This window comes from Oncorhynchus tshawytscha, linkage group LG16 (assembly GCF_018296145.1).
Source record: "Oncorhynchus tshawytscha isolate Ot180627B linkage group LG16, Otsh_v2.0, whole genome shotgun sequence".
Classification (NCBI taxonomy): Eukaryota; Metazoa; Chordata; class Actinopteri; order Salmoniformes; family Salmonidae; genus Oncorhynchus; species Oncorhynchus tshawytscha.
The window spans coordinates 62978324-62991415 of record NC_056444.1 but is presented as its reverse complement, the minus strand read 5'-3'; the positions used below and the strand labels follow the sequence as shown (position 1 = coordinate 62991415).

The 13092-nt window shown below is 42.4% G+C and overlaps 1 protein-coding gene across 2 annotated transcripts in view; it reads left to right on the top strand.

The window, feature by feature from the left end:
• Positions 1–13092, top strand: part of LOC112216106 (guanine nucleotide-binding protein G(I)/G(S)/G(T) subunit beta-1) — a 46316-nt gene that overhangs the window by 17895 nt on the left and 15329 nt on the right. The gene's annotated exons all lie outside the window — the stretch shown is intronic.

Sequence of the window (13092 nt, the reverse complement as noted above, 5' to 3'; positions counted from 1 at the left end):
GTCACCAAACTGTTCCTGGATGGTTGGGAGAAGTTGCTCTCGGAGGATGTGTTGGTACCATTTTTAATTCATGGCGGGTTCTTAAGCAAAATAGTGAGTGAGCCCACTCCCTTGGCTGAGAAGCAATGCCGCACATGAATGGTCTCAGGATGCTTTACTGTTGGCATGACACAGGACTGATGGTAGCGCTCACCTTGTCTTTTCTGGACAAGCTTTTTTTCCAGATGCCCCAAACAATCGGAAAGGGGATTCATCAGAGAAAATAACTTTACCCCAGTCCTCAGCAGTCCAATCCCTGTACCTCTTGCAGAATATCAGTCTGTCCCTGATGTTTTTCCTGGAGAAAAGTGGCTTCTTTGCTGCCCTGTCTGGTGCCCTCTTCACACCAGACCATCCTCCAAAAGTCTTCACCTCACTGTGTGTGCAGATGCACTCACACCTACTTGCTGCCATTCCTGAGCAAGCTCTGTGCTGGTGGTGGCCCAATCCCGCAGCTGAATCAACTTTAGGAGACGGTCCTGGCGCTTGCTGGACTTTCTTGGGCGCCCTGAAGCCTTCACAACAATTGAACCACTCTCCTTGAAGTTCTTGATGATCCAATAAATAGTTGATTTAGGTGTAATCTTACTGGCATCAATATCCTTGCCTGTGAAGCCCTTTTTGTGCAACGCAATGATGACGGCACATGTTTCCTTGCAGGTAACCATGGTTGACAGAGGAAGAACAATGATTCCAAGCACCACCCTCCTTTTGAAGCTTCCAGTCTGTTATTCGAACTCAATCAGCATGACAGAGTGATCTCTAGCCTTGTCCTCGTCAACATTCACACCTGTGTTAATCACTGACATGATGTCAGCTGGTCCTTTGTGGCAGGGCTGAAATGCAGTGGATTTTTTTTTTTTTTTTGGGGGGGGTTCAGCACATTTGCATGGCATAGAGGGACTTTGCAGTTCATCTGATCACCCTTCATAACATTCTGGAGTATATGCAAATTGCCATCATACAAACTGAGGCAGCAGGCTTTGAAAATTAATATTTGTCATTCTCAAAACTTTTGGCCACGACTATGTAGGCAGCAGCCTCTGTGTTAGTGATGGCTGTGTAATAGTCGGGTCTTGAGATTGATAAATAGCTTCTGTCTCTCGGTCCGAGCTTTGATGCTATATATGGATCTAGGTCTACTGATTTTAATCAAAGCGTTGACTATGGAGTAGTCAACTGCTGCTTTCTGTGTCGCAAAGCCCATGTTTAACACCTGCTTCATTCTTCAGTCAGGGGGGGGGGGCTGGTAGAATGGAGTGCCTGAGTTCATCACTGCTCCTTAAGGTGAGTCAGTAGAAGGGGTAGGATTGTCTCAGTCCTGGAGGAGAGGTGGTGAATTAAGGGGACAACAGCAACCTGGGAACTCTATTTGAGAAGCAAACCAGTGGGGAAGAGTGAGGTATGGAAGCCCAGTTCAGGTTTGTGTTACAGTATGGAGAAGAGCGATAGCTTTTGTTTGGCTGTTCCTCCATATTTTCAGTTCCCTGTCCTCACGAAAGACTGGTGTCCGAAAGACTGAAGTCTTGACTTTTTGTGCTCGGTCCAAGTAGCCAGGGGTTTATGGAAGTAGGCTAGTGGAATGAAGGAAGAATGTGGTTTGTCTCAAGTAGCTAGTTTAGGGAGACCAGTTAACCACAGATTTGTTTCAAAATGTTATGTACTGTAATCTAGGTTAAGAACTATGTTGGACAAACGGGTTTGGAAGGTGTTTTCATGAGACAGCTATTCTTACTGAGATTTGCTCAAGGGTGTTTCTCCATATTACTCAGATTTTCTCTCCCCTTCTATTCATAAACTAGCCTATCTGATTGGCTTTGAATTTGTGGTTTATATGATAACATATTGGTACATATCTGGTACTCCTTCAGTCTGGTAGTTCAATAGAAAAAGAACTTCAAATCACATTTTATTTGTCACATACTTTATCAACAACAGGTGTAGGCTTACTGAAGGGGCCTACACATGCAACAATGCAGAGAAATAATAACACAAGGAATAAATACACAATTTGTAACGGTAACTTGGCTATATACACAGGGTGCCTAGTCGGGGCAGGGGTACAAGGTAATTGAGGTAGATGTGCACATATATGCATTCGGAAAGTATTCAGGCCCCTTATTTTTCCCCACATTTTGTTACATTACAGCCTTATTCTAAAATTGATAAAAATGTCCCCCCCTTATCCATTTACACACTACCACATAATGACAAAGCAGAAACAGGTTTTTAGATTTCTTTTGCAAATGTATACAAAACCCCCAGAAATCACAATTACATAAGTATTCAGACCATTTACACAGTAATTTGAAGCACCTTTGACAGCAATTACAGCCTCAATTCTTCTTGGGGATGACTACAAGCTTAGCACACCTGTATTTGGGGAGTTTCTCCCATTTTCTTCTCTGCATATCCTCTCAATCTATGTCAGGTTGGATGGGGAGCGTCGCTGCACAGCTGTTTTCAGGTCTCTCCAGAGATGTTCGATCGGGCTCTGGCTGGGTCACTCAAGGACATTTCAGAGAAGCCACCCCTGCATTGTCTTGGCTGTGTGCTAAGGGTCGTTGACCTGTTGGAAGGTGAACATTCACCCCAGTCTGAGGTACTGAGTGCTCTGGAGCAGGTTTTCATTAATGTCCTCTCTGTACTTTGATCCATTAATCTTTCCATCGATCCTGACTAGTCTCCCGTCCCTGCCACAGAAAAATCTACCCACAGCATGATGCTGCCACCACTATACTTCACCGTAGGGATAATGCCAGGTTTCCTCCAGACGTGACGCTTTGCATTCAGGTCAGAGTTCAATCTTGGTTTCATCAGACCAGAGAATCTAGTTTCTCATGTGCGGAGAGTCTCTTGGTGCCTTTTGGCAAACTCCAACCGGGTTGTCATATGCTTTTTACTTAGGAGTGGGTTCTGTCATGTGCCACTGTACCATAAAGACCTAATTGGAGTGCTGCAGAGGAAGTTGTCCTTCTGGAAGGTTCTCCCATTTCCACAGAGGAACTCTAGCTCTGTCAGAGTGTCCATCGAGTCTTTGGTTACCTCCCTGAACCAGGCCTTTCTCCCCCCGATTGCTCAGTTTGGCCGAGCGGCCAGCTCTAGGAAGATTCTTGGTGGTTCTAAACTTCTATTTATGAATGATGGAGGACACTATGTTCTTGGGGACCTTCAATGCTGCAGACATTTTTGGGTATCCTTCCCCAGATCTATGCCTCGGAGCTCTACGGACAATTCCTTCGACGTCATAGCTTGGTTTTTGCTCTGACATGCACTTTCAACTGTGGGACCTTATATAGACAGGTGTGTGTGCCTTTTCTAAATCATGTTCAATCAATTGAATTTACCACAGGTGAACGCCAATGAATTGGTAGAAACATCTGAAAGATGATAATTGAAAATAGGATGCACTTGAGCTCAATTTTGAGTCGTGGCAAAATATCTGAATAGTTATGTAAATAAGGTCGTTTTGTTTTTTATTTCTAATACATTTGCAACTAGACAACAGGATACATAATAAGCAGTATCAGCAGCGTATGTGATGAGTCAAAGGTGTTGGTGCAAAAGGGGGTCAATGCGGATGGTCTATGTAGCTATCTGATTGACAAATAGTTAGTCTTATGGCTTGGGGGTAGAACCTGTTCAGGGTCCTGTTGGTTCCAGACATGGTCCACCACTTGCCGTGCAGAAGCAGAGAGAAGTCCGTGACTTGGGTGGCTGGAGTCTTTGACAATTGTTAGGGCCTTCCTGGTATAGAGGTCCTGGATGGCAGGTAGCTCAGCCCCAGTGATTTAATTGGCCGTATGCACTACCTTCTGTAGAGCTTTGCGGTCCGATGCCAAGTAGTTACCATACCAAGAGGTGACTCAGCCAGTCAAGATGCTCTCAATTGTACAGCTGCAGAACTTTTTGTGGATCTGAGGGCCCATATTAAATATTTTCTAGCGTACTTACTGTGATGATCATTTCAGGTCACACTGAGCTAGTGTTGAATGATTGTTTTGAGTATGGAATAGGCTAAATGTGGAATAATCTGATTTGAGGACTAGTGTGTCAATCTACGTGTGCTGCAGCAGCCTCAGCTGAGCTCAACATCCACAGCACCTCTTGCTGCTCAGGCAAGCAGTAGCCTTTGGGGCTGTGGCACACAACAGAACAGGGACCGAGCATCCGACCATGGTCAAACACTGGAGTTTTGCTTGCAGACCGGTCAGATGGTATTTGTCACCTGTCTGGTGTATTACCCGAAGGGAGAGGGTGATTGAAAGAGTGTTTTGGGAGGATGCGCTGTCGCCACTTCCGCTGGGTGTTTCGACAGAGGGAGAGAGACCAGCAGCAAAGGAAACACCCTTTGAGAGGAAACGCCCGTTCAGAGGCTCCACGCTGCACTTCCTGGTGTAGAGGGAGTGTGCTGACATACACCAAATAAATGGCTGAAGTACTGACATGCAGACTGTGTAGCATCATGGAAGGAAGATCCGTCCACTACTCCTCTCGCTTTTAGAAATGAGCAAATCTGGTCATGAGGTAAATAGCGCCAAGGGAATAGTAATGCGACGGTGTGAAGTCTAAGATCAGCCAGGCAGGAAGGAGTAGCGCCACATCATGCAGGGGAGGAGTGGGGCAGCTGGGAAGGGGTCTTTAATTATTAAGACCAACCCCCTCCTCACCCCCATGCTGCTTCAACAGGGCCTCATGGTTAATACTTAATACATGGCACAGTTTGGTGAGAGGCAGGATTTAACTCTCCCACAGTGACCAAATCTCAGCCTTGCAGACAGTTCAACATTAAGATTTCCTAAACCACACCTTTTCTGTTTTCAAATGCTGCCCCAATTTCACACCAATGTGGCTGACGGTATCATTAGATTAGGTGGGTAGATTGATCGTCAGGGAAGTCATCATTATTTCATAAAATATATGGTTGTTTTGTCAGAGCCTCATGTGAAGTGTCCATGGTATCAAGCATACCAGTGGTGAAACATACACAGGCCACCGTCGACGTTTTCAGAGACATTTCCTAGATTTAGAGAACATGGGTTTTCTGATCTGTATAACAGCAATAAGGGCTGTCATGGGTTAATGTGTTAATTACAGTTACCTTTTAAGCACCACGCATCTCTTTTAAGCACCACACACCCTGTTTCTTTAGATGACAGCTAAAACTTAATTTGTAGGTAACCAGTTATGCTTAAGTTAGCTAACTAACCTAAAAAAAGACTGTTTAGAATTATAACATTTTATTTAACTATGAATGCCATGGCTGAATGCCTAGATTGAGCAAGTCATTTCCCACAATGATTTTAATCAGAACATAACTTCCATTCCATTTAGCTACTGTTTGTTGTAGTGGTCAAAAGATTAAAGCAAAGGATCCCAATTCTAGAACAGTAGCTTGTTACTAGTAGGGCTGTGACGATTATGGAATTTTGGGTAACTATTGTCATGGATATTGTCAATGTTTTGAGCATGTAAAGCATGATAATGCATCTTTGAAAATCACCTATGATATACCTAATAAATATAGCACAGGTTTGGTGATTCTTCCCCCCCACCGTCTCAAAAACAAATTGTCTGCTCGGAACTTTTGGAAAGGAAGCTTCTCCTGACAGTGCCCTTCTGCTTGTAAAATGATTTCTAACTTCATCCACTTCATGTAAAAATGAAGAACTGCGATTGAGTAAATGGTCTTAGGGATGTAACAATTCACTGACGCATCGGTCCCCGGTTCAAATGTTCTAAATAAAGCATGTATGGTCAGAAGCAGATTTTAAAACGTAATGTTTTTTTCGTCTCATTGTTTTAATCAGAAAATAACTTCTGTTATGACTGAGTTGATGCGTCCTCTCCTTCAGTTCAGTAGCCTATTGAACTTTTATGCATGTAACTGCGTAGGACTGTCATAACTGTGTGCACAGTGCGGGAGACATAGCTACTCGCGCCAACGAGAGGTAGGCCGATCCCTGTTTCTAGTAGGCTATTCGTATATCTGCGTGGCACCTTTAGCGGTCAGATGCTTGTAAAATGGCATCCGCAATATGAATTCGCAGGCTTTATTAGTTGAGTTACAACCAACGTAACTCGCTGGGTCATTGTTACCAAGTCTGCTGTAGAATTGCTATTATTTTTTACGGAGTTGTGTAGTCTACCGGAATGGACGCAACTAGGGCTGTGGCGGTCACAAACATTTGTCAGCCGGTGATTGTCAAGCAAATAACTCTCATTCTCACGCTAGTTGACTGTTAATTAACAAACACATTTAGCATCTCCTGGAATCCACGCAAAAAAGTTGAATAAATCCATGTAATATAGCCTACACCTTCACAATAAATCAATTATTTTAGACTGGCCTAAAGAAACATGGTATGAAGAAAATGTAGTCTATTTCAGAAGAAAATAATAGCATACTCTGAGTTGTCCTGATGTGGCTATGCCAAATGGCTGTGGGCTACACTAGTTAATTTAGTATGAAGAATACTACTATATGCTTAGAGTTATTAATGTAACTTTAGTTCTACAAAAGTTGGCCACTCCATCACATGATCGGGTCTTTCTCACAGGCTACAAGGGAAGACAGACACCGGGGATACAACTGCGCGTGTCCTTATTCAATTCCGAGGTGCATATTGAAAAACTGTCCACATTTAGTTATCAGCCAACGAGATGAGTAGGCCAAACAAACAGCAAAAGCTCTAGCATATCTCAATCTACTATCCCCATAGTACAAAAGTCGACTTATTCTGTGCTAGAAATAAATATTCCAAACAGTCTTGGAGAGTTGTGGGGTGCAATCGATCCCAAATTAATACAACCACAAGCATAAAAAAACAGGTTTCACGCAATGTGGCTGACGCAACAGATCAGAACGTTTAGCTTAAAACTATTAGGCGAAGGTCGAGAGCCGCGCGTCCCCGAAACACGACCCAGCCAAGCTGCACTGCTTCTTGACAAAATGCTCGCTTAGCCCGGAAGCCAGCCGCGCCAATGTGTCGGAGGAAACACCTGGCGATCGTGTCAACGTGCATGCGCCTGGCCCGCCACAGGAGTAGCTAGTGCGAGATTGGACAAGGACATCCCGGCCGGCCAAACCCTCCCCTAACCCGGATGACGCCGGGCCAATTGTGCGCTGCACTATGGGTCTCCCGGTTGTGGCTGGCTGCGACAGAGCCTGGACTCGAACGAGGATCTCTAGTAGCACTGCGATGCAGTGCCTTAGACCGCTGCGCCACTAGGGAGGCCCTTCTCGTGAAGTGTTTTGATATAGATTTTCTAATACATTTGCATTGATGTCTGAATGATTAGAGGGACAATAGAGTGCAGAGTACCAGGCATTTAGCAAGTTTGGTAGGCTACTATTGACCAGCAGCAACATCAGAGCTTGGAGAAGCCTAATTACCTTGACTATGACTAAATGGTCACATGGAATTTGACTGCCTTCATGACTCGTGACCTCCAGTGTGGCGGTAATATTTAGATTATTCCGGTTTACCATAAGAAGTAGTTTTGCTTTAAAAAGTCAGTGTATTTGGTCACTTGGTTGGGATGGTCACTTCACGGTTGGGATGGTGTTCTTCGGCTTGCAAGCCTCCCCCTTTTCCCTCCAAATATAACGATGGTCATTATGGCCAAACGGTTCTATTTTTGTTTAATCAGATCAGAGGACATTTCTCCAAAAAGTACTATCTTTGTCCCCATGTGCAGGTGCAAATGGGAATTGATGGAAATTGATGTAAAATAGATCACTAGCCACTTTAAACAATGCTACTTAATATAATGTTTACATACCCTACATTACTCATCTCATATGTATATACTGTACCCTATATCATCTACTGCATCTTTATGTAATACATGTATCACTAGCCACTTTAAACTATGCCACTTTGTCTACATACCTTATATTACTCATCTCATATGTATATGTATATACTGTACTCGATACCATCTACTGCATCTTGCCTATGCCGTTCTGTACCATCACTCATTCATATCTTTATGTACATATTCTTTATCCCTTTACACTTGTGTGTGTGTGTATAAGGTAGGAGTTTTGGGATTGTTAGGTTAGATTACTCGTTGGTTATTACTGCATTGCCGGAACTAGAAGCACAAGCATTTCACTACACTCGCATTAACATCTGCTAACCATGTGTATGTGACAAATAAATTTGATTTGAAACCATAGTCTGGCTTTTTGTGGTGGTTTTGGAGCAGTGGCTTCTTCCTTGCTGTGCAGCCTTTCAGGTTATGTCGATATAGGACTCGTTGTACTGTGGATATAGATACCTTTGTATGCGTTTCCTCCAGCATCTTCAGGGTCCTTTGCTGTTGTGCTGGGATTGATTTGCAATTTTCGCACCAAAGTACGTTCATCTCTAGGGGACAGAACACGTCTCCTTCCTGAGCGGTATGATGGCTGTGTGGTCCTATGGTGTTTATACTTGCTTACTATTGTTTGTTCATATGAACGTGGTACCTTCAGGCATTTGGAAATTGCTCCCAAGGATGAACCAGACTTGTGCAGGTCTACAATTTCTTCTCTGAGGTCTTGGCTGATTTCTTTTGATTTTCCCATATTGTTAAGCAAAGAGGCACTGAGTTTGAAGGTAGACCTTGAAATTCATCCACAGGTACACCTCCAATTGACTCAAATTATGTCAATTAGCCTATCAGAAGCTTCTAAATCCATGACATCATTTTCTGGAATTTTCCAAGCTGTTTAAAGGCACTGTCAACTTAGTGTATGTAGACTTCTGACCCACTGAAGTTGTGATACAGTGAGTTAAGTGAATTAATCTCTGTGAGAAATGTATTGTCATGCACAGGGTAGATGTCCTAACCAACTTGCCAAAACTATAGTTTGTTAACAAGAAATTTGTGGAGTTGTTGAAAAACATGTTTTAATAACTCCAACCTAAGTGTATGTAAACTTCTGACTTCAACTGTAAGTGTGTATAGCACCGATCTCTCAGGCTGCAACCTTAAGAGGCTCCCAGCAGTAGCGGCAAGGTGATTGGGTCTGTGCTCCTGCTCCGCTGGGTTCTTAATGTTGTGAAGGTTACCACACCCTGTTCCCATTCACCAAGGGGTTAATTAGCAGGTTTCCTCACAATCGTCCTCTGCTTGTTAAATCTCATTAGGCTAATCTGGCTCTGTCCTCCCTCTGCCTCTCCTCCCTCTCTTCTATCCTCCTGTGCACCAGAACATCTCCCTAAATACCCACCCAGCCTTCCTCAGTCTCCTTCCTCATGCCATGGGGAGGAGCTTCCCTCTTCTTTACACCACAACGGCCCAATTATGATTCGGCCATTATCTATACAAGACAAAATATAAACGCAACGTGTTGGGCCTGTGTTTCATGAGATCCCAGAAGTTTTCCATACGCACAAAGCTTATTTCGCTAAAATTTTTGTACACATTTGCTTACATCCCTGTTAGTGAGCATTTCTCCTTTGCTAAGAAGGCTTCTACCTGACAGGTGTGGCATATCAAGTAGCTGATTAAACAGTATGATCATTATACAGGTGCACCTTGTGCTGGGGACAATAAAATGCCATTATAAAATGTGCAGTTTTGTGTCTCAACACAATGCCAGAACTGTTTTTAGGGAGTGTGCAATTGTCTTTCTGATTGCAGGAATGTCCACCAGGGAATTGAATGTACATTATTCTACCATAAGCCTCCTCCAACGTTGTTTTAGAGAATTTGGTAATACGGCCAACTGGTCTCACAACCGCAGACCACGTGTAACCACACCAGCCCAGGAGCTCCACATCCATCTTCTTTACCTGCGGGATTGTCTGAGACCAGCCACCCGGACAACTGATGAAAATGAGGAATATGTCTGTCTGTAATAAAGCCCTTTTGTTGGGAAAAACACATTTTGATTGGCTTGGCCTGGCTCCCCATTGGTTGGGCCTATGGCCTCCCACTCCCACCCATGGCTGCACGCCTACCCAGTCATGTGAAATCCATAGATTAATGACTTTATTTAAATTGACTGATTTCCTTATATGAACTGTAACTCAGTAAAATCATTGAAATGGTTCTGTTTATATTTTTGTGATTGGAAAGGTGGCTTAGTAATGACTATCTTATCCACTTTTATGCCGATCAAATCTATAGCTGTTGCATGTGAAGTAATTGCCACTGGATGCTTTTGAAAATGAAGGAATTCCTCAACCGTTTCTATGATTCTTTTATTAGAGGTCGACCGAATAGGACTTTTCAACACCGATACAGATTAATCGGATGATTTTCTTATTTTTCTTTTATTTGTAATAATGACAATTACAACAATACTGAATGAACACTTATTTTAACTTAATATAATACATCAAAAATCAATTTAGCCTCAAATAATGAAACCTGTTCAATTTGGTTTAAATAATGCAAAAACAAAGTAAAAATAAAAAAAGGTTTATTCTTTCAGTGAAATACCGTTCTGTATTGTATCTAACGGGTGGAATCCCTAAGTCTAAATGTTCCTGTTACATTGCACAACCTTCAATGTTATGTCATAATTACGTAAAATTCTGGCAAATTAGTTCGCAATGAGCCAGGCTACCCAAACTGTTGCATATACCCTGACTCTGCGTGCAATGAACGCAAGAGAAGTGACACAATTTCACCTGGTTAATATTGCCTGCTAACCTGGATTTCTTTTAGCTAAATATGCAGGGTAAAAAATATATACTTCTGTGTATTGATTTTAAGAAGGGCATGGGTGTTTATGGTTAGGTACAGTCGTGCAACGTTTGTGCTTTTTTCGCAAATGCGAAACTTGTGATTATGATTGATAGTTTTTTTAAAGTTTAATGCTAGCTAGCAACTCACCTTGTCTTCTTACTGCATTCGCGTAACAGGCAGGCTCCTCGTGGAGTGCAATGAGAGGCAGGTGGTTAGAGCTGGACTAGTTAACTGTAAGGTTGCAAGATTGAATCCCGGAGCTGACAAGTTAAACATCTGTAATTCAGCCCCTGAACAAGGCAGTTAACCCACTGTTCCTAGGCCATCATTGAAAACAAGAATGTGTTCTTAACTGACTTGCCTAGTTAAATACAACTTTTTGTTTTCTCCTCCGGCCAAATCGGTGTAAAAAAATACAGATTTCCGATTGTTAACTTGAAATCGACACTAATTAATCGGCCATTCCGATTAATCGGTCGACCTCTATTTATTAGGCTTCCCTATGCCAAATAGCAGTACAATGTGGCATCAGGGCTTGATAAGGTAGTAAATGCTGATTTGCTTCATAGGAAGAAGAAATGCCTTTAAAGCGCTGGTCCCCCCTAATTTCACTTCCCTCTCCCTATGTCACTGCATTGTGCTTGATGGAGCCAATAGAACTGGCTGGAAAATGTGAAGTCTGCTTCCCTCCTCCACCACCTCTCTAAAAATAGAGGCTGAGAGAGAAGGCAGCAGCATTGAGACACACTATCAGTGGGCCTGCCAGCGGTTTCAACACACTCCCACCACCAGAACAGAAAAAGGCCCTCTGAATCACACCTCTGCCGCCATCACAGAGCTCCCCCACAAATAAATATCACACTTACATCACCAATGTAGACTCCCCAAGCTGCCCCTAAATCCCACTTCTGCCACCATTTACAGAGCCCCCCTCCACTCATATTTCTGCCACCATGGTTGGTTTCAATGCCATCTGTTTGACCAAATTCCATCTCAATTTGAACATATTAATGTTCCCTTTTTTTTCTTCATGTAACTGACTATTGTAATGGGATTTACGATCTTATTTTGTCACCATCAACATCCAATATGGCCCAATAAATAAATCTTAGACATCCCTAAGCTTATTCAAGGCACCCTGTAGTAGGTCTGGGCTGTATACCGTTATTTGCGATTAACCGGTATTGATGCATGGACCGGTTTGGGTTTTTACTTTACCTTCTATACCAGTATATGAATGTTAGGTTTGCTATATGTGATACGCAGTGTGTAGCGTCCATTTTTATAGTTTACTTCGCTTCTTGAGTTCTCTCTCCACTCTATGCCGCTTTCCACACAGACCTAGCCACGCCCCCTGTCACTCAAGGAGCACATTTGTAGTTTTTCAACCACAAGACACTTGAGTTCAGTCTGCATGGTCAATGCATTTGCAACACTGTTGATGAAAACGATAGTTGTCACTGCTTCTTAATATAATTCTTCTGGCATTCTCATTACACTAATATCCCGTGTTTCTTACATCTGCAAACAGCTAATTTGAATTTTCTTAGCAAGTTGTTCCTAAATCTTGTTAGCTGTTAATGCTAATTGCTAGCTAGCTAATATATGTACTGAATAAGCGCAAACGTAATTAGCCATACAGTCTAATAATACCAGTGATTGTGTAGACCTAAATCAGCATGTTGTTTGTGCAACGGTGTCTTCTAAATTAGAGGTAAACGCAAAGAAAGCATATGTTAGCTACTAGAAGTAGTTAAGAGAGAACATTCAATGTACCGAAAGATTATAGGGTCCCCTAGGAAACACCTATCAACACAGTTTCTACCCTGTCACAATAAATCCTCCCTGGCATTTTCATTCGTTGTCATGTCGAACACCACTGTATTGAAAGTATATAATTAGAATAGTTAGAATAGACATTCTATTCCCATGATTCCAATAGTTAAAAGTATTTTGCTCTAAATCGCAAGTCGAATTGCAACATTTGGTTAAAAATAAGGCCCATATTACTCAAATGCAGAAATTGATGAAAAAAGTTTTAATTTGGGGGGTTGAAGTTGAATTGAACAGTATAAACAGTATAAATCATAATGGAGAAAGACCCATTTTGAAATCACTTAATGTATGTGTTGCCACCCTAGGGTCACACACTACTCATAAAGCAAATTTAGAACTTTTATTATTAAAAAACATAAAATACAGCCATTTTTTTTGTGATATAATATTTTGGCCATATCGCCCAGCCCTACCCTGTAGTTTAGAATACTCACAGTAGACCTTACTACTCACTTTCTCTTGTAAGTGTTTTCAGTTGAAATAACATACAGATCTGCCTGTACGGCTTTGGTTCTGGGAAGGGCCACA